The following is a 20,365-nucleotide window of genomic DNA, read 5'->3' as shown; positions in this document are numbered from 1 at the left end:
TTTACCAAAGTAAGAGAGAATTTAGCTCAACTGAGGGACTTATAAGGGAGGTTAAGGGAAAAGTTCCAGATGGGGTAGTATAAAAATGCAGAAAGAGCATATAATTCCTTTAAAGAGTAAATGCCACCAAAGGCCCCAATTTAGCACATGCCTGTGTATCCTCAGAACTCACTGCACTTATAAAATATCCCTTCGGGGCATGGCATGAAATTTGACTATGCAATAAGATTTCCCTCCATTTAGCCTATGTTTATTGTGTTTACATATTTGGTCTCAGAGCCAAAAATACACACAGATAGGCCCCAGGGCAGACGTTTAAACAGATGAAAATTTTTTGTGACTACTTCTTCCATCTTCTTTTCACCTGCTTTTGCTCTCCGGTGGTCAATCTAACCCCCTCTGAGGGATGAGTGCTTTCGACTCAAGTGGTAATTCCTTTTGGAGAGGAATTATGAAGGGCACATTCCATTCAGGACCCGGAGTGAATCTCTACGAGTAGGCTTATCACGAGGGGTGAGAGAACGCCTTTTGGGGGCCGGTTCACAGTAATTCACTTTTTTCTGGGCTTGGAAGGAAGAGTTCCTCAAACAGTAGATACTTTGCATATCAGGTGCCTGGTTGCAGTTGTCCATGCCACCAGGGAGGTCTCTGTTTCTTATAGTCAAGCTCCAGCACAAAGGACCGGATGGAAGTGATTGAGCTGAGGAATGTCTTAGCTTCCCAGCAGGATAGCCACTGAAGCAGCAGGTACACAGGGAGGGGACCATAGAGGAGTACTGATCACTGACAAAGGAACTGCTGCCCCATGATAGGAGGAAAGAGTAAGTCAGCTTTAAGTCAGTTTCATTATTGATTTCAAATTCTCTAGGCCTGGTGCGGTGGCTCACGCCTGTAACCCCAGCACTTTGGGAGGCCGAAGTGGATGGATCATCTGAGGTCAGGAGTTCGAGACCAGCCTGCCCAGCATGGTGAAACCCCATCTCTACTAAAAATACAACAATTAACCCAGCAAGGTGGCGGGCGCCTGTAGTCCCAGCTACTTGGGAGGCTGAGGCGGGAGAATTGCTTGAACCGGGGAGGCAGAGGTTGCAGTGAATCGAGATGACACCACTGCCTTCCAGCCTAGGAATTAGGGTGAGACTCCATCTAAGACAAAACAAAACAAAAAATTCTGTAGAGACTATGTATGCTTTTATTTACTGCACTGGGGGTAGGCCACTTCTACCACCAGCTCTGCCTACAGCCTGCCCAGCACGCAACTGCCCCAGAGGGTGTTTCTCAGCCCACACAGTTTTCCCTGGGAACTAAAGTCTGAGAAGTTATCTCAGCACTAACTGACAATGGCAAAGTTAGGAACAAAGGCAGAGGTGAGGCGAGGAACTTGGGTCTGTATGTACTATGAGGACACCCTTCTGCCAGGTGAAAGAGAAGCAGACTGTGGTTTCTGGCATGGCAGCCATACTCTCCCAGCGCCCTTCTGCTCAGTCTCTGGTGACTACAGCATCACAGGAGGCTTTGCCTGTGTCCTCCAGTTGCTAGGGTGATTTAAAAATAGCTTCTGCAGCTGGGGAAGGGAGCAGGGAAAGAGTGAAGATAAGTGGCCTTTTGCAGGGAAACCAAAGTCAATGAATCCTCAAAGGCAATGACCCTCCCTTGCAGGATGGTGTCCTATGTTTACTGTGCTTCTTACCTGAAAGACAATCTTTCGGTCCTGAGTCTGCTTGGACTCTTTCTGGTAAGGACCCAGCTGCCTCTGGAGAAGGCTCCGTTCACTCTGTGGACCAGCAGCCAGGAGGACACCAGTAGTCTCTGCACAGAAACAAACAGTCGGTGTTCAGGTTCAGGTTCAGAATGATTGTTCTGTCAATACTAATATGAGGCTTTGCAAAGCTGTCAACAGGAGTTCTATTGGGAGGGGCCATGTGCAAGGGAAGAGTGGCTGGGACCATGCTGGACACAGGGCCAGCAACATCCTCTTCACTTTTTGCGTTAAGAATTCCCATCTTTTAGCGTCAGTGTCAATGGGCTGGTGCGCTGTGTCGGGTAATGGCAGCCAGAGTCCCAGCCACGTCACCCTAACTTTAGGCTATTTTCTTGGTTCAGTGTGAGTGTTTCAGGCCAAGTATCCCAGTGAGGGGACCAAATGATTTTTGAAAATTACTTAGTGAGTGTCCCAGGAAGCTACTGTGGCTTAAATTTGTGCCCATCTCTCCCCTCTCCACTTCAGAGACTCTACCTCACCATGACCAGGCTTTGGGAGATATCAAAAGCAGTTATTTATGGTTTTTTTTCAGGAAAAAATTCAAGACTCTGGCATTAAATTTTGTGAGAAACTCCCTGGCTAAGCAGTTTTTGATCCCCTCAAAGGAACCGCCAAAATAAAGTCTGATATTCAAAGTTGTGGGATACTGTAAAGCTATTAAAAAAAAGAATAATAATTAAAATGTATAAAAATATTCACAGCAAAGTGGAAAACAGATTACCAAAGAGTATAAATATAATCTTAAGTTTTAAAATTATAAAGTATAGGTATATAAATATTATATCTTGCCACATGTTATATATATATAATTGTATATGTACCTCAAATATAAATATGGACCAGGTGTGCTGGCTCACGCCTGTAATCCCAGCAGTTTGGGAGGCTGAGGCAAAGGGATCCCCTGAGGTCAGGAGTTCGAAACCAGCCTGGCCAACATGGTAAAACCTTGTCTCTACTAACAATACAAAAATTAGCTAGGCATGGTAGTGGGCCCCTGTAATCCCCAGCTACTCAGGAGGCTGAGGCAGGAGAATTGCTTGAACCCAGGAGGTGGAGGTTGCAGTGAGCAGAGATTGCGCCATTGCACTCTAGCCTGGAAGACAAGAGCGAGACTCCATCTCAAAAAATAAAAATAAATAAATATGATACCAGATTGTTTCTGGATTATTCAATTATAGTTATTTTTCCTTCTATATGCTTTTATTTATATTTCAGATTTTTCTACATGGAGTATTTCATTACTTTACAACTTTCCTAATGGAATTTTTAAAATATATCCACATTACGAAGTTGGAAGTTGTTCTTCTCTTAGGTATGGCCAAACAAAGGCAGACTAGTGGTCTGGTGGCAGACGTGGCCTTTTCTTGCCTTCAGAAACTCCCAGAGGATGGAAAGCAAAGATAAGTCTCCTTGGAGGTGGAGGGATGGACAAGATGACCTCCCTAGCTCTTAAATCACTGCTGAATGCTAATTTGCTCAAAAATCTTCTGGAGGGAGCTATTCAGACCCTTCATAACCCTCTCTCTGGTCTGGTCTCATTTTGTCATGAATGAAAATGTTATCCTCACATTTAACCCAAACCCCTCCCCTGCCCCCTACAGGACTGTAAAACATTTCTAGTGGGCTTGGGGGCAAATAAGGTTCTCAGGGCCAGGGTGCCCACCTAGAAACGGCCAACAGCCCAGGCACAAAAGCTGCATTCCAGGAGCCTGAGGCGTGGCCTCACTAGCATGTAGCAAGAAAGACAGTGACTTTAGCCAGTAACTGCCTTACTTGTTTTCCAAATATATATGGTGGCTCTCAGCAGGCTGACAAAAACCTCAGCTTGAGCAGGGCCTTAGTTGTCATTTTTACTGCCTCTGGACTTCAGTTTCCTCCTTTGTAAAATGAGAAAGTCAAACTTAAAAGTTAAACTTGAACTCTAAGTTTCCCCCTGGCTCTGGGATTTGACAAGAGTTCTTTGGAGATAAACAATTGCTCTGCAATTTTATGGATGTGCCAAAACCCAATTTTCCCCCTGAAATCTTTGGAGTGTGTGAACTACAAATCTAGGATCCAGGTGCGTGCAGGAAGCCCGAGGACTGAGTTCAGCCCACAGAGATGTCTTGTTTGGCTCACAAAGTTAGAAGGGCACAGAATTTGGAAAAAATAGTCACTTATCTATCTTTAAAAACAAGGTGATTTTGGCTGGGCATGGTGGCTCACACCTGTAATCCCAGCACTTTCGGAGGCCAAGGTGGGAGGATGACTTGAAGCCAGTAGTACGAGACGAGCCTGGCTAACATGGTGAAACCCTGTTTCTACTAAAAATACAAAAAATTAGCCAGGCGTTGTGGCATGCGCCTGTAGTCCCAGCTACTCAGGAGGCTGAGGCAGGAGAATCACTTGAACCTGGGAGGCGGAGGTTGCAATGAGCTGAGATGGCACCACTGCACTCCAGCCTGGGTGACAGAGCGAGACTCTGTCTCAAAAAAAAAAGGGGGGTGGGGACTATTCTGAAAAAAAAAACCTTTATTTCTGTATTTTCTTCACAAATCGTAACATCTGGAAATATTGGGCCTTCATGGAAATAACCTTCTGGAGCTGAATGGTGGCTGCACCTTTGAAAAGACACGTGGGGTCTCCAGGTGCCCCAGCTGCTTCAGTCTCTGCTGTCTCCTGGACTCTGAGGCTGAATGGTAGTGGCTGTTCTCAGGTTTCTTATATCCAGTCTCTTCTCTCAGTCATGTTACCTCTCTGGTTCTTACAAGCATCTGAGTTTGCAATTTCTGATTTCTTGGGAACAGAGGTCACCTTTGTATCCTCCACAAAGCTTAGCTCGGTAAGAATGTATAAAGGTACTCAATTTATACTGTTTCTAACTATCCAAAATGAAGGGTTTGGTAGACAAAGTGAATCAATCCTTGAGTTCCGAGTTTTACAGTGTTTTTAGGTGAATTGCTTTCCTTCCCCACGAAGGCAAAGGATTTGCTGCTGAGTTAGCCTCTGGCTACCACAGGTCCTCCTCTCAGGCAGCCTTATTTCTGGCCCTGGTATTTCCCTGGAGTGTGCATAGGGAGGTTTGGCTTAAGTTTGGCTTCTCACTTAGGAAAGGACTTGGCAGATACCTCCATGGAGACAGAAAAGGGATTCCGGGCTCCCCTCGTATATCACTTTTGACACTCACTGTAAAACACAAGAGCATATTTTTCATTTGCCAGCCATCCAAAGACGGAATCCTCATCCTGTTTATTGACACTGTGGGTTTGGATAAGCTGCCAGTAATACAGAGATGGCAGTTTCTAGAGATATGCTGAGGAATAAGAAGTTGGTTTCTGCTTCTCTCCTTATCTCTGCTCTCAGCAGTACCTGTTTTATTGTTGAGACCTCTATGACCTTAATATTTCTATTCCCCTGATGATTTTATTTTTTGTCAAAGTGAAAACATGCTGTAGAGTAAAATAGGTGGTTCAAATGGTAAGTGAAGAGCAGTCAATTAGCTTAAACAACTTGAGAAAGATCATATACATATTTTATTTTAAAATAAAATAGTCATATAACTTATTAATTTATTTTTTTGAGGCAAGATCTCACTATGTTGCCCAGGCTTGTCTCAAACTCCTGGCCTCAAATGATCCTCCTCCCACCATAGCCTCTTGAATAGCTGTGGTTATAGGCATGAGCCACCACACAGCAGCAGCAAAAGCTGTTGTAGTGGGGAGAAAGGTGGCAGGCTGTGAGCAGGAAATTTCCAAGTGACTACAGGAAGTCCGTAAATTTTATTGTACATTTATCTGTCCATTTGAAGCTTTGTAAAAATTGTCTCTATCTTAGCTCTCACCATTTTTATGCCCTCATTTTGAACTCTCTGTCCCTAAGTGATATCAAACAGGTTTAAGCAGCTAAAGTATCTGAGATGCTAGTACTTGGCAGTAACTTAAAGGGAAGGCGGGAGCAGGTTGGAGAGAAGGAGGAGCTCTCCTGAAAACTGTAATCACGATTATGTGAGCGCATATTATGTGCTAGACCCTATTCAAAGGCAGAGGAAACTGACCCACAGGATGGATATGCCATAAAGAATTCCAACACCAGCCCTGCAAGGTAAGTTAATAGTTATGTTAACTGCTGTAACAAATCCAAAGTCTCAGTGACTTCACAAAATTTAATTCTTGTTCATGTCACAGTCCATTGAGTCAAGCAGCTCTTCTGAGCAGCTGTGTTCCAGGCAGTAACCCAGGGATCCAGGCTCCTTCTATCACATGGCTCTGCCATCTCAGAAGCTTTCATTTCCAGCCATGGCCTCAGGGAGAGAAAGAACATGATTGGTTAAACTGAGGTTTTACGACCAAGTCTGAAACTGGTATTTGTCACATCACTTGATTATATTAGCCATAATTAATCATATGGCCCCAAACTAATTGTAAGAGAGACTGGGAAATGTGGCTTTTTTTGATGCCAGGAAGAGATTAGTGAGCCTCTGGCCAGTATCTGCCAGTATTGCTGTAGTCACGACTTTACTGATAAAGAAATGGAGGTTCAGAGGATGGCAACTTAACTAAGGGTCAAGCAGCTGAAGTGGCAGCATTGGGATTTAACTTAGGTATGCTTGGCCCTAAAGCCCATGTTCTTTCCATTACATATCTACCTCTGCAATCAGCTCATAGGCATCCCCCATAAGCCATACAAAAGGGAAGAACATGTCAGCCTAAGCTCACTGACGAAGCTTTGTCTGCATACTTCTTCTGGTTTATAACTGACTGACTATAGTTCAGATTTGACCATTTAAGCAAGCCCCACTGAGGCCAGGACACTGCCAAAGAACCAGGCTCCCCCTCCTCCTATGGGGGTTCTCTCATTTATGCAGGTTTTCTTTAATGTCTCCCAATAGCGTTTTGTGGTTTTCTAGGTATGGATACTGCACATCTTTTGTCAGATTTATTCCTAAGTGCCTCACGTATTTTGAACCCTTGTAAATAGTATTTTTAAATTTTAATTTCTATAATATAGAAATAAAGTGGATTTACATATATTAATTTTGTATTGTGCAACACTGTTAAACTCATGTATTAGTTATAGCAGCTTTTTGTAGATTCCATTCTTTCTACATGAATGATCATGTCACCTGCAAATAAGAACAGTTTTATTTCTCCTTTTCCAATATGGATAACCTTATTTCTCTGTCTTGCCTGATTGCCCCAGATAAAACCTCCCATATGCTGTTGAATACGGATGGGGAGAGCCAACATCCTTGGTTTGTCCCTGGTACTAGGGGAAAAGCATTTAATACGATGTTAGCTTTAGGTATTTTGTACTCAGCCTCCGTCAGGTGGAGGAAGTTCCTTTCTATTCCTAGTTTTCTAAGAACTTTTTTTTTAAATCAGGGAGGTATTTAGATTTTGTCAAATGGCTTTTCTGCATCTGTTGAGATGATCATATATTGCTGTTGCTGTCAATCTGTTAATATGGCAAATTACATTGTTGATTTTGGAGAGTTCAACCAACCCAGTACTGTTTAACTTGTGTAAATCCCATTTGGTCATAATGTATTGTCCTTTCTATATATTGTTGGTTGTTTGGTAAAATTTTGTTTCAAATTTTGCATCAATTTTCATGAAGGATATTAGTCTATCGTTTTCTTACAGTGTCTTTGTTTAGTTTTGGTTTCAGGGTGATGCTGGCCTTAATGAGAATGAGTGGGGTACTATTTTCCTCTCCTCAATATTGTAGAATAATTAATGTAGAATTGGCATTATTTCTATATTAAATGTTTAGTAGAGTTCTATCTTGAGTGCTCTTCTGTATATTCTGTGGGGTCTGAAACTTGGGGCAATACACGTCTGCTGGGGCTTTGCCTGTCTTTCTCTTTGAAGGCAGAATGCTGTTTCCATCCTGCAGCCTTGGAAGGAAAAAGGAAATGTGGAGAAGGTGAAAGATGAGGGACAGGAGTGGAGGCATGATATCTCAATGCATACTTTAAAAGAAAAGTGAAATTCATGTAGCATACAATTAACCATTTTAAAGTGTTTAATTCAGTGGCATTTATTACATTCACAATGTTATACAAGCATTACCACTATGTAGTTGTAAACATTTTCATTATCCCAGAAGAAAATCTCATACTCACTACGCAGTCATTCCCTATTCTCTCTTCCCCCTAGCTCCTGGCAACTCCTAATCTGCTTTCTGTCTCTATGGCTTTACCCATTCTGGATATTTCATATCACTGGAATCATACAATATGTGACCTTTTCTGTCTGACTTTTTTCACTTAGCATAATATTTTAAAATTTCACATATAATGTAGCATGTATCAGTACTTCATTCTTTTCTATGGCTGAGTAATGTTACATGGTACTTAGATGCCACGTTTTGCTTATCCATTCACCACTTGATGAACATTTGCATTGTATCCACCTTTCAGCTATTAAGAAGGGTACTGCTATGAACACTCATATCTAAGTATGTGTTTCAGCACCTGTTTGCAGCTCTTTGGGGTACATAACTAGGAGTGGAATTTCTGGATTGCATGGCAATTCTGTTTAACTTTTTGAGGAATCACCAAACTATCTTCCACAGTGGATGCACCATTTGATATTCCCATCAGTAATGTGTGAGGGTTCCAATTTCTCTATATTCTTGCCAAGACTTTTTTTTTTAATTAAAATTTTTTATTGTGACTATCCTAGTGGGTGTTAGATGGTATCTCATTGTGGTTATGAATTGCATTTCCCTACAGATTAATGATGTTGACCATCTTTTCATGTGCATGTTGCCCATTGGTATATCTTCTTGGAAGAAATGTCAATTTAAGTCATTTCCCCATTTTCAAAACTGGGTTTTAAAATATTTTTGTTGTTGAGTTTTATGCATTCTTTGTATATTCTGGATATTAGGCCCTTATCAGATATGTAATTTGCAAGTATTTTCTCCCATTCTATAGGTTGACTTTTCACTTTCGTTTTTAACTTTCAGCATGCCTTAATTTTTTTAATCAACAAATTTAAAAAAAAGTTATATATTTAGGATGTACAACATACTTTTGACATATGTACACATTGTGAAATAGCTAAATCCAGCTGTTTAACATATGCATTACCTTCCATACTTACCATTTTTTTGTGGAGAAAAAATTTAAAATGTACTCTTTCAGCAATTTTCAGATATATAATATATTGTTATTAACTGTAGTTAATAACAAACTAACTGTGGAACAAATCTCTTGAATTTATTCCTCCTGTTTAACTGAAATTTTCTTCTTTCACCAATATCTTTTCACTTTCTCAATAATGTTTTGTGATACATAAAAGTTTAAATTTTTTTTTTTTTTTTTTTTTTTTTTTTGGAGATGGATTCTCACTCCGTAGCCCAGGCTGGAGTGCAGTGGTGTGATCTCAGCTCACTACAACCTCCGCCTCCTGGGTTCTGGTAATTGTCTCACCTCAGCCTCCTGAGTAGCTGGGATTACAGGCACGTGCCACCACACCCAGCCAGTTTTTGTATTTTTAGTAGAGTCGGAGTTTCACCACATTGGTCAGGCTGGTCCTGAACTCCTTGCTTCAAGTGATCCTCCTGCCTCGGCCTCCCAAAGTTCAATTTATCTGTGCTTTTTACTGTTGTTGCTCTTTCTTTGGATGGCGTATCTAAGAATCCATTGCCAAATCCAAGGTGATAAGATTTGCCCATGTTTTCTTATAAGAGCTTTCTAGTTTGAGCTCTTACATTTAGTTTGTTAGTCCATTTGGAGTTAAGTTTTGTGTATGGTGTGAGGGGGGGTGTCCAATTTTATTCCTTTGCATGTGGATACTCAGTTGTCTCAGCACTTGATGCATATTTTTATATCATTTTGCTTTTTGTTTAAACTATAGGAATATATTAACTATCAAAATTTTAAAATATATTTTTAAATGGGAAAGAAATAATTCTTGTAAAAAGAGGAGCAAATTAATAGTGTGGCTAAGATGATGAACTGTAGAGTAGGACTGCCTGGATTGGAAGCCTGGCTTCTCCACATACAAGCTGATTGATCTTGGGCATGTTATCTAATCTTTCTGTGCCTCAGTTTCCTCACATATGAAATTAAATAACAGTAGTACGTGCTTCACAAAGTTATTATGGGAATTAAGTGAATTAACACATTTAAAGTATATAGTTGTTAGTAAGCCCTATATAAGCATTTTTAAAATAATTGAATAAATAAATTTTGAAACTTCTAATACTCCAACCATTGTGTCCATTGCTTAGGCATCAACTTTTCTGGAGAAGCAGGGCCTGAGTGTAAGGAACCAGAAAAAAAAAAAAAAAATACTGAAAGTGGTCAGCAGCATGCTGGGATGAAAATCCCAGTCTTCTATCCCAGTTCCCTAACACAGAGATGCCATTGGTCCTCGCAAGAAGGGTTTCCACCCTGGGCCTGTGCTTTAGTGGGCTCCGCGTAAACACAAACACACAACAAAACATATTTATAAAGAAACACATGGCTGCCTCTGTTACTGTTGCAGTATAACCCATAACCCTAACATCCACCCAAAAACTCATGTAGGGAAGTGTGTCTTCACAACTCTTGCCCTGTGTTCTTGAAACAAAAGGACACGGTGTTCAGATGATGGGAAGGTGTGTGGGTTGTGCTACTGCTATCATGGAGTCTTATCTTATGATAAGACTCACTGCTTTGATATGTGGAGAACATTTTTAATGACAGAAGTGCCCATATAAGAGAAAAGACACATTGATTAACTTGTGAAATCCCTCCGTTTGAGCATTTTGTATAATGAAGTATCAATTTCCAGTAGTGCTAAGTATCCATTTTCTTTCTTCTTTTTGTGTGCCAATTCATGGTTTCAAAGATTCTCACAAATTAGTGCACTATTCAAAACAATTGCACAAGATGCCTGGGGAACATTTTGCAATATTAAACATTTCACATCACTATTAAATGTGTGTGTGTATATATGTCTACCTATAATACATGGAAGTTTGATAATGGTTCTTTACATTGTCAAGTAGATGGACATTGAACATTAAAATTGTGAATAGTTTTAATTGTATAAAAATCTGATAATATTTAATTAAAATTTAGAAATTAAAAAATTTTTCAGCTTTATTTAAATATTTTATTAAAACACTGATATTCATTCACTATTATTTAGATTGTGTCTTTAAATTTAAATAATCAATTTGAATATTTTTTAAAAACTTATGGAAAAATATATAAAAATAATTTTAGTTTTTTATCTTTTATATTTACTGCAATTATATTTTTATTAAGTATACTCAATTTGGGATAATTTCAATGCAATTATATTTTAATTTTTAATCCTTTAGATCAGTGCAATTTAATACAGTTATATGTTGCTTTACAACAGATATGTCCTAAGAAATGCATTGTTAGGCAATTTCCTCATTGCGCAAACATCATGGAGTGTACTTACATAAACCTTCAGTGTAGCCTACTACACATCTGGGCAATATGGTATAGCGTATTGCTCCTAGGCTGCCAACCTGCACAGCATGTTACTGTACTGAACACTGTAGGCAGTGTAACACAATGATATTTGTGTATCTAAATGTACCTAAATGCTGAAATGCTACAGTAAATATACAATATAAAAGATTTTTTTTTAAAGTACACCTGTATAAGGCATTTACCATGAATTGAGCTTGCAGGCTTGGAAATATCTCTGGGTGAGTCAGTGCGTGAGTGGTGAGTGAGTGTGAAGGCCTAGGATGTTACTGTATTCTGCACTTTATAAATACTGTCCATTAGATGACATTAAATTTATTTAAAAATACTTTTATTTCTTCTGTAACAAATTAACCCTTAACTTACTTTCTTTTACTTTATAAACTTTTAAATTTTTAAAAACTTTTTGACTCCTTAGTAATGACACTTGGCTTAAAACACAAACATTGTATAGTGGTACAAAAATATTTTATTTCTTTATATACTATTTTATAAGCGTATTCTATTTTTGAAATTTTTAATTTTTCTTCTTCGACTTTTTTGTTAAAAACGAAGACACAAATACACACATTAGCCTAGGCCTACACAGGGTCAGAATAATCGGTATCACTGTCTTCTGCCTCCCCTCCTGTCCCACCGGAAGGCTTTCAGGGGCAATAACAAGCACGGAGCTGTCATCTCCTCTGATAACTATGCCTTCTTCTCGAATCCTTCCTGGAGGACCTGCCTGAGGATGTCTTCCAGATAACTTTTTTTTTCGTAACTAGAAAGAGTACACTAAAACAACAGCAAAAAGGATGGTAGATACATAAACCAGTACCATAGTCATTTATTATCAAGTGTTATGTACTATACATAACTGGATGTGCTATACTTTCATTATACAACTAGCAGCGTAATTTGTTTACACCAGCATAACCACATACATGTAAGTCATGCATTGCACTATGATGTTACCATTGCTGCACTATCACTAGGTAATAGGAATTTTTCAGCTCCGTTAGAATCCGATGGGACTACCATTGTCTCTGTGGTCTGTCATTGACTGAAACATCACTATTTGGTGGATGACTGTGGAAGTTTAAGCAATGATGAAAATGCTCCATATCTACACTGTCCAATACGGTAACCACTAGCATCTTGTGACTACTGAGTATCTGAAAGGTGACTGGTACAACTGGGGAACTAAATTTTAAATTTTCTATAATTCAAATTAAAACAGCCACTTTTATTTCATGGCTATTATATCATATCCTATATCATATCATATTTATATATCATATCATATATAGTATGATTATATCATACTATATATGTATATCATATTGTAAATACAGCTGGAGACCATTACCTTCCCTAGAACACAAATTCATGAAAATCATGAGTATCATAACGTAGTTACTGATTTTGCCAGAATAAAGAAAAAAGTAAACTTTATAAAAAAGCATATAATTTATGAATTATTAATATCTTAATTGATTATTCATCCAAACACCACAGGTCCATCAACAGAACTCCCAGCACATGGGATAATAATTATGTTCAGTCATCTTTGATGTTTTGCCAGCTCTCAGTCAATTAGAAACTTTGGACTTTACACGTATTTTTCTATCTAATCATTATGAAGATATATTTGTCAAGGAAGGAGGAAAGAAAACATGCTGTTCAACTCTTTGTGATTTAAAACTGTTAAATGTAGGCATATGATATGCAGGTTCTGCTTGAATTCTTGCCCTGGCTCTTGGCGAAGGGTCGGCCTGCCTGGATCTGAGTCATCCACCTATAAGAGGGACAACACCACACATTGGTCACTGCTCTCAAGCCCTTGGAATACCACCCCACTTGGCTTCTCCTAGTAACAGTGGCTGCCTTTGCTTGCCCGTCTCCAACTCCTCCCAAGAGCACTGTTGACTGTGAGCTGTACCTTTGAATCTGCAGGGGCCCTTCCCATCTGCCTAAAATTTGCTATCAGTGAAACAGAAAAACCCTTGGGGCACTGTCAAGGAACATTCTGGTCCACAAAATGCCTACCAGCCACCATGCCATTCTCATTCTCGCCATTAGCAACCTTCTCATTCTCTACATCATCAGAGTCCTAGGTGCGCTCATTCTAGAGGGCCGATAATTCTCACGGATCACCAGTGTGGACTCAAATTATTTGTATTATAATCTCACAGTACAAGTAAAAAAGTATATGCCTATGGTTTTTGTTCAGTTATAAAGTTCAAATAAACTTTCTAGATTAAATACAAACAAACTACAACACTGATCAAAATAAAAGCAGCAACATTAACTTCATGTGGCAATGTCTTGTGGAAAGCAAATTGCCAGTGTTGAAACAGTAGAAAGTTCTTAATGTTAGTTTTTTACTGACTGTATTTCCGCATTTTAAATTTAGTAACACTTATACAGAGAATGCTGTATGTAAAATTATATGTGTGTGTGTGTATATACATATATATAATCATAGTCCACTGCAGCCTTGAGCTCCTGAGCTCAAGTGATCCTCCTGCCTCAGCCTCTGGAGTAACTGGGACAACAGGCACATGCCACCATGCTCAGCTAATTTTTAAAACTTTTTTGTAGAGATGGGCTCTCACTATAGCCCTGGTCTGGAACTCCTGGGCTCAAGCCATCCTCCCACTTTGGCCTCCCAAAATGCTGGGATTACAGGCGTGAACCACCACATCTATCCTAAAATTATATTGTTAAAAGACTTTGTTTCTCCATTTGGGATAACCAGAACTCATAGTTCTGATCTCAACTACCAGTTTTAATGAGGTGCTTCTTTCTAACTCCATCAGCTGTTTTGCTATCTGCAGGTAGGGCCTCTTACAACATTATCCAAATTGGGCATCTAATTACCTAATTTATCTAAATTATCTAAAATATCTAAAATGGGCACATAAAATGGGCATCTAATTCCATTAGATTTCTGGTCTTAGAAGTGGAAAATTTTTTAATTGAATATTTTCAAATATCCCTACTACTAAGAAGTTGGGAGCCATGAAATAAGCTCCTCCTCTTCCATGAATGTGGTCTCGTTTGCCACAGCCCAGTTTCTTATCAGTTCAGTCTCCTTGCATTTCCATGCACTTTCCTATTTGCACTACTTCTAAATGTGATGCCCACAGAGCCAGACACCATGTCATGTGGGCCTTTAGGCATGTGGCACTGTTCAAACTGGGAGGTAGTCTACAGTGTGTTTGTACACACATATTTTAGTTTATCATAAAGATGATTACACAAAATTTATAAATTCTCAGGAAACCTCAAAGTGTCCTTACGTAAGTGATCCTCAAAGTGTGGTCTGTGGGTCCCTTGGGGTTTCTGAGTCCTGTTACTAGGGTCTACGTGGTTTGCAGTAAAACCAAGATGTTATTTGCCTTTTGCATTCTGTTGACATTTGCACTGGGGGTGCAAAAGCAATACTGGGTATTTTAGTTTGTTCAGGTTGCTATAACAAAATATCGTAGATTGAGTACTTTATAAACAACAAAAATTTATAGCTCACAGATCTGCTTGCAGTTAATCTGAAGTACAAGATGAAGGCTCTGGCAGAGTTGATGTCTGCTGAGGGCGCATTCCCCAAGGACAGAAACTTTGAGCTGTACCCTCCCATGGTACCCATGACAGAAGGAGCAAGCAGCTCTCTTCAACCTCTTTTATAAGGGTGTGAATTCTAATCATGAAGTGGGCAGTTCTTATGGCCTACTGATTTCCTGAAGTCCCCAACTCTTAATACTATCACATGGGGTATTAGGTTTCAACATATGAATTTTTGGGGGACACCAATGTTCAGACCATAGCAATGGGTGAAACTGCTGGAATCTGAACACCACACCAAACTGTTACAGAAGGCATTATGTTCTGCATCATCATGCATTTTCTGCAAAGAAAAAAAAAAAAAAACCATCTCAGCACTTTGGGAGGCTGAGACGGAAGGATCACAAGGTCAGGAGTTCAAGACCAGCCTGACCAACACGGTGAAACCCTGCCTCTATTAAAAATACAAAAATTAGCTGGGCGTAGTGGCACCCGCCTGTAATCCCAGCTACTAGGGAGGCTGAGGCAGGAGAATTGCTTGAACCTGGGAGGTGGAGGTTGCAGTGAGCCAAGATCACCCCACTGCACTCCAGCCTGGGCGACAGGTGGGGACACAGAGTTAAACCATATTGCATGCTTTACATCATAGTTTCTCACTTAATCTTTTTCCCTTAATAAAAGATTTGGAGAGTTTTCTATTTAAAAAAAAAAAAGGAAAACTAAAAAGCCAATTTCATTTAATGTCCATGATGAAGCAGTAAAAATATACAACTTTATAATATTCTAAGCGACAAAATGGGAATTACATGCAAACCACTTCTGCTGCATACTAAAGTTAAGATACCGTCTTGAGGACAATCACTCATGAAATTGAGTTACGGAGCTAAACCAGCTGTTTTTTTTCATTGAATACCATATTTACTCTTAAGAACGACTAACACACACAATGGTTGCTCAGACTTAGGTGTTTGGTACACAGCTTCCCCAGAGATGCGTTAAGTAAGCCCAATAGTTTAGGGAAAACAACTCACAATATTTTTAGCAAATGATAAAATACAAGTTTTCAAGTAAAAATTAGAAAACTTGTACCCATAAGTTTAATAGTTTCTAAATATTTAAAAATGTTTCTGATAAGATGGTAGGGATATTAATGAATTTATCTTTTTTTATACACTATAAGGAAATGTATCACTATTTGGAAGATTTATGTAACTCAGTAAACCAATATTTTCCTATTGACCAATGCATATTGTTACAAAATCATGCATAGTGAAAGACCTATTCAAAGTGCAGGATAGACAAATGGATTTTAATGTAACAGAGTATGAAAAGTGTATTGGCATGGTTTCAGACTCTATTGTAATTAACTTTTAAGAAACTACCATTTGTCAAATTTTGAAGAAGTGTTAAGAAATATCCACAATTATCTGAAAAGGCTTTTAAAACACTCATATTTTTACCCTATTACATATCTATGTGGGGCCAGATATTCCTTGCTTATTTCAACTAAACAACATATTTCACAGATTGAATGCAGAAGCAAATATGAGAATCCAGGTGTCTTTGATTCAAGCCACATATTAACGAGATTTGTAAGAATATAAAACACTGTCATTCTTACCAAGTTTTTGATTTAGTAAAAATGCAGGGGTTTTTTGGTAAAATATATTATTTATTGTAACATATAATGGGCTTTTATTATTATTAAATTATTCATCCATTATTTGATAACCTCAGCAGATATCAAATAATATATTTAATAAATCAATTAATAAATTAAATAAATTACTAAATATTAATTAATTTAATTAAGAAATATGTTAATTTCCCTTAGCTTTAATTGCTAATATGGGAATATCAATAGATACAACTTAAGTGGAAGCTGAATTCCTAGACACACCAAGAGTCTAAGTCAATGTCATGGCCCTAATTGGCATAAACAAAGATTGTGCAAACTAGAGTGATATCTGGGAAGGCCTGGATGAGCCTATGTTTAGAAGATCCCCAACACAGCTGGAGTTACTTCAGATAACTCCTCACCATAATGTTATTATCATTTGATAGCTGCAGAAGATATCAGTTTAATTTATTAAATACATGATATTATTATTTGATATCTGCTGAGGGCCCTTTTCCCAAGGACAACTATACTTTACTAAATGAATTAATAAATATTTTAATTTTTTCTAGATACCACCCACATAAACAAAAACGTTTTGGGAGTCCTCCAGAATTTTTAAGAGTTATCTAAAGTATTGCCTTTAACAACTGGGAACTCCGATTTGAGAAGTGTTACCCTACGTTAAGCCAACAGCAGCCTGGCTCCTTCATGCTGTGCAGTGTGGGACAGAGCTGGGTCCTTGTTGTCATCAGCCAGACATGCACATATTAAAGCCCACCTTAGCCATTGGCATTAGAGCTTTAAAATCAGCTCCATCCTACCATGCTGTCACTCAATCAGGTGATCTTAATGACCAGCTCTACATATCCTCCCTCCATGCCCCCACCCCCACCACCCACCAACAAATCCGGTCGTCTATCTTTGTCAATAGTCCTGCAATGAATTCTGAATGTAGTTTTTCTCTTCCCTGGTCTGGCGTTTACATAGTACCCTGGATGAATCTATACTTACATCCAATGGAAATGAGAGGGATGGTGCGGAGTTATCCGAAGTAACTCCAGCTATGTTGTGGATCTTCTAATCATGGGCTCATCTAAGCCTTCCCAGGTATCACTCCAGTTTTTACAATCTTTGTTTATGACAATTAGGGCTATAACATTGGCTGTAGACATTTGTTGTGTCTAGGAACTCAGCTTCCACTTAAGTTCTGAAGTTAATCAGTTTGTGATCTTGTTCTACAACTCTCTGCAAGAAGAAACATCACCGGGAAATAGTACATTCGGAAAGCTGTCAAAGTTTCCTTATCCAGCTGGAGCAGTGCAGTCTCAGACCAGAGTCAATTCCTTGCCCAACAGAAGTTACTTTGAGCCATGAGAAGCAGCCTACTTACCCTTACCTGGACACTTCTCCATAACCTGTGAAATGGCCTCTGTCACTGCCTCAAAGCCTCATTCTTGGTGGGCAACTCACCTGGATCCTGAGACCAAAATATGAGAGCTTAACGAACTGCTCCTCTGCTGTAAACCTACTATCCTTTCACAGTAAGATGTGGATATTCTCACCTTGCTCTACCCAGTGACATGTTAATCTAGTTCTTACTTCCCCTGAGAGCCTCTTGCAACTTCACTGTTAATAGGAATCACTCTTTTATGCTTGTAAAGAACCCCTCTGGTGTAAAGAATTTATACAAAGATTTACAGGATTGGTAGGGTAACAAAAAAAGTCATCTCCCTAGCTGCCTGCTTAATCTGGATCCAACTGCTGCTAAGACAAAAAAGTACAACAAATGTAATAGGAAACCAGAACAAAACCCTAAGAACGAACGCTCAGGGTTGTTTAGGTTAAAATCTTAGCTTGAGAGATCTGTCCCTGGCATTTATACTTCCTAAAATAGAGAATTTGACTGAGTCAGGTGGCCACCATCCAAATGAAGTGCCTCAACTGGGAAAAGATTCATGCCAACCTGCTAGGGCATGGTGTTTAGCCTTTCTTATATTTAGTCAATTCATGGGCTCATCATTTCGGGTGAGGTCATCAGGATGGTGCCACTCAGTTCACTTGGCAAGAGCCACAGCAGCTGATGTAGAAAGAAGCCTGTTGGAGTTTATTTCGCTAAAGGGCACCTGGGGGCCAAGGATGCATGGAGCCTTCATGAATTATTGAATGAACCCCCTCAACTGGCTCAGTACAATTATTCTCAGGGAATATCTTTATACACTCTTACAGTTAAAGTCTTGGTGGGGCTAGCTTTTCAAAATAATGACTCCAATTTTGAGTCAGTTCAGATAATTTAGTGAATTGATTTTTCAATATCTCTGCCTGTTACTGATTAATTTGTTGAGAGCGAATGTAGGCATCAGCTCTAATTTCCTTGAAGAGCTTTTATAAGTGACTTACACGTATAAAGGGCATCCTCCAAAACCATTTTAATTTTTAAAGATGCCAAATAATTTGCTAATTAAGTGTCTGTAAATGTGGACTAGTATTTCCCAAACTGTGCCCTCTAGGAAATGCTTCTAGGAGATGTTAATAGATACACAACAAAAATAAGTGAATGAAAGAAAAATTTTCAATCCATTGTCAGAACACTTTGGGAAGAATTTGTTTACTAGAGGGGATTCTTCTTGGAGATTTACTCTCCAATCAGTATGTTTAAAGACTTGAGAAGTTCCATTGTAAAGAAATTTGCTTTTAATTAACCAAGCATTTCCCAAATTTACCTTAAGACAGACATTTTTAAATTTTTCCTTATGCTTCCCCAGATCCTAATTTTAGGACATATTGATCTACGTAAATTTTAAGTCAAATATGTAATTTTGAAGCATGTGTAGAACTTAAATGGAACAGGTTAGGGAATAGGACTTACTTTAAATCAAGTCTTCAGGAAAAAAATTCGAGATAAAAAATTTGTGTGGGGAAGTTTACTGGGTGGTGTTCTCAGGTTCAATTCCTGCAAGGAAGTAAAGACATAGCACTGGGCTTAGGGAGATTTTGAACTGTGTTCTAACCACAACAAAGGTCTCATTCTGTCACAGGGAATCACTGAAGCTGGAATGGGCTTTTCGAGTTGTCCTGCCTTGAGGCAACGGGGCTGGGCATTCATAATCCTCCTTACCAAGTTGCTTCCAGGAAGAGGTCATGATCCTGGGCTGGATCAAGAACTGCTACCTTGAGTTGAGGGTAATTCTTGAAGAAGGATTCAGCCAGAGTCCCCATTTCTTAGAGAGGCCATCAACAATTCGGATATTTAGTGCCTCATCCCTAAAGAAGGCCCTGGAGGAGCACCATGGCAGCTCTACTTGGTGCCACTTGGATCCATTTGCTTCGTAGATTAAGGTCTGAGAACATTTTCTCCAGAATCTCGGTTGGTCATTTCTCTTGGAGAAACTTACAAGAAAAAGGAAATGGAGGAACTACAGCCTCACCACTGCAGCTCATATAGAGATTGCAACTGACATTCACCAGCTCCTCCTCAAGTACCATTCCAAATCCCCTTGTCCGCGGGTGGTAACTTTGTTGGTCCAGGTGGCTGACCTGATGTGGTGACCAGACTTTGATCTCTGATGGGCCTGAGCTTCATAGCCATGACTGCTGCACTTCCATTCATTACCAAAATTGCTCTCATTGGGTAGCAGCAGCTCTATCTCCTCCTTATAATAGAGCCAGGAGGCTGGCTCCTCTCCTTGCTTACTGTTGGCACAAGGAGTCAAACGTGACCCACTGATAGCCATAGCTAACATTCAGTGGGAGCCTTCCTGGGTCTCCTGGTGGAAGCACTTTTTTTTTTTCTTTGTCTGAAAACCAGAACCTCTAAACCCATAAAGTTGAGAGTTACAGAAATAGGAAATACGAATTTCACAAGTGGGTCGGTGGTAGTGATGGAAGCGGGGCAACTCCTAATCGCCTACCTTGGTTTCTGGATTTACCTCTTGAGAACACAGAACCATGTAAAGGCAGTTAATTTAGAGCAGTAGCTTTCAAATTTTTGGTCTCAGGA

General features: G+C 39.4%; 1 long non-coding RNA gene across 1 annotated transcript; it reads left to right on the top strand.

The window, feature by feature from the left end:
* The first annotated feature begins 12,261 nt into the window (after positions 1–12,261).
* Positions 12,262–17,271, top strand: LOC111523176. Its single transcript, XR_002725461.1, has 3 exons — positions 12,262–12,365; positions 12,916–13,114; positions 16,938–17,271. It is a non-coding gene; the product is annotated as an uncharacterized LOC111523176 (long non-coding RNA).
* The last annotated feature ends 3,094 nt before the right edge of the window (positions 17,272–20,365 follow it).

Source organism: Piliocolobus tephrosceles, chromosome 2 (assembly GCF_002776525.5).
Source record: "Piliocolobus tephrosceles isolate RC106 chromosome 2, ASM277652v3, whole genome shotgun sequence".
In the NCBI taxonomy this organism is placed as follows: domain Eukaryota; kingdom Metazoa; phylum Chordata; class Mammalia; order Primates; family Cercopithecidae; genus Piliocolobus; species Piliocolobus tephrosceles.
Note: the sequence above shows the minus strand (reverse complement) of the source record. Positions and strands in the feature narration are given on the sequence as shown.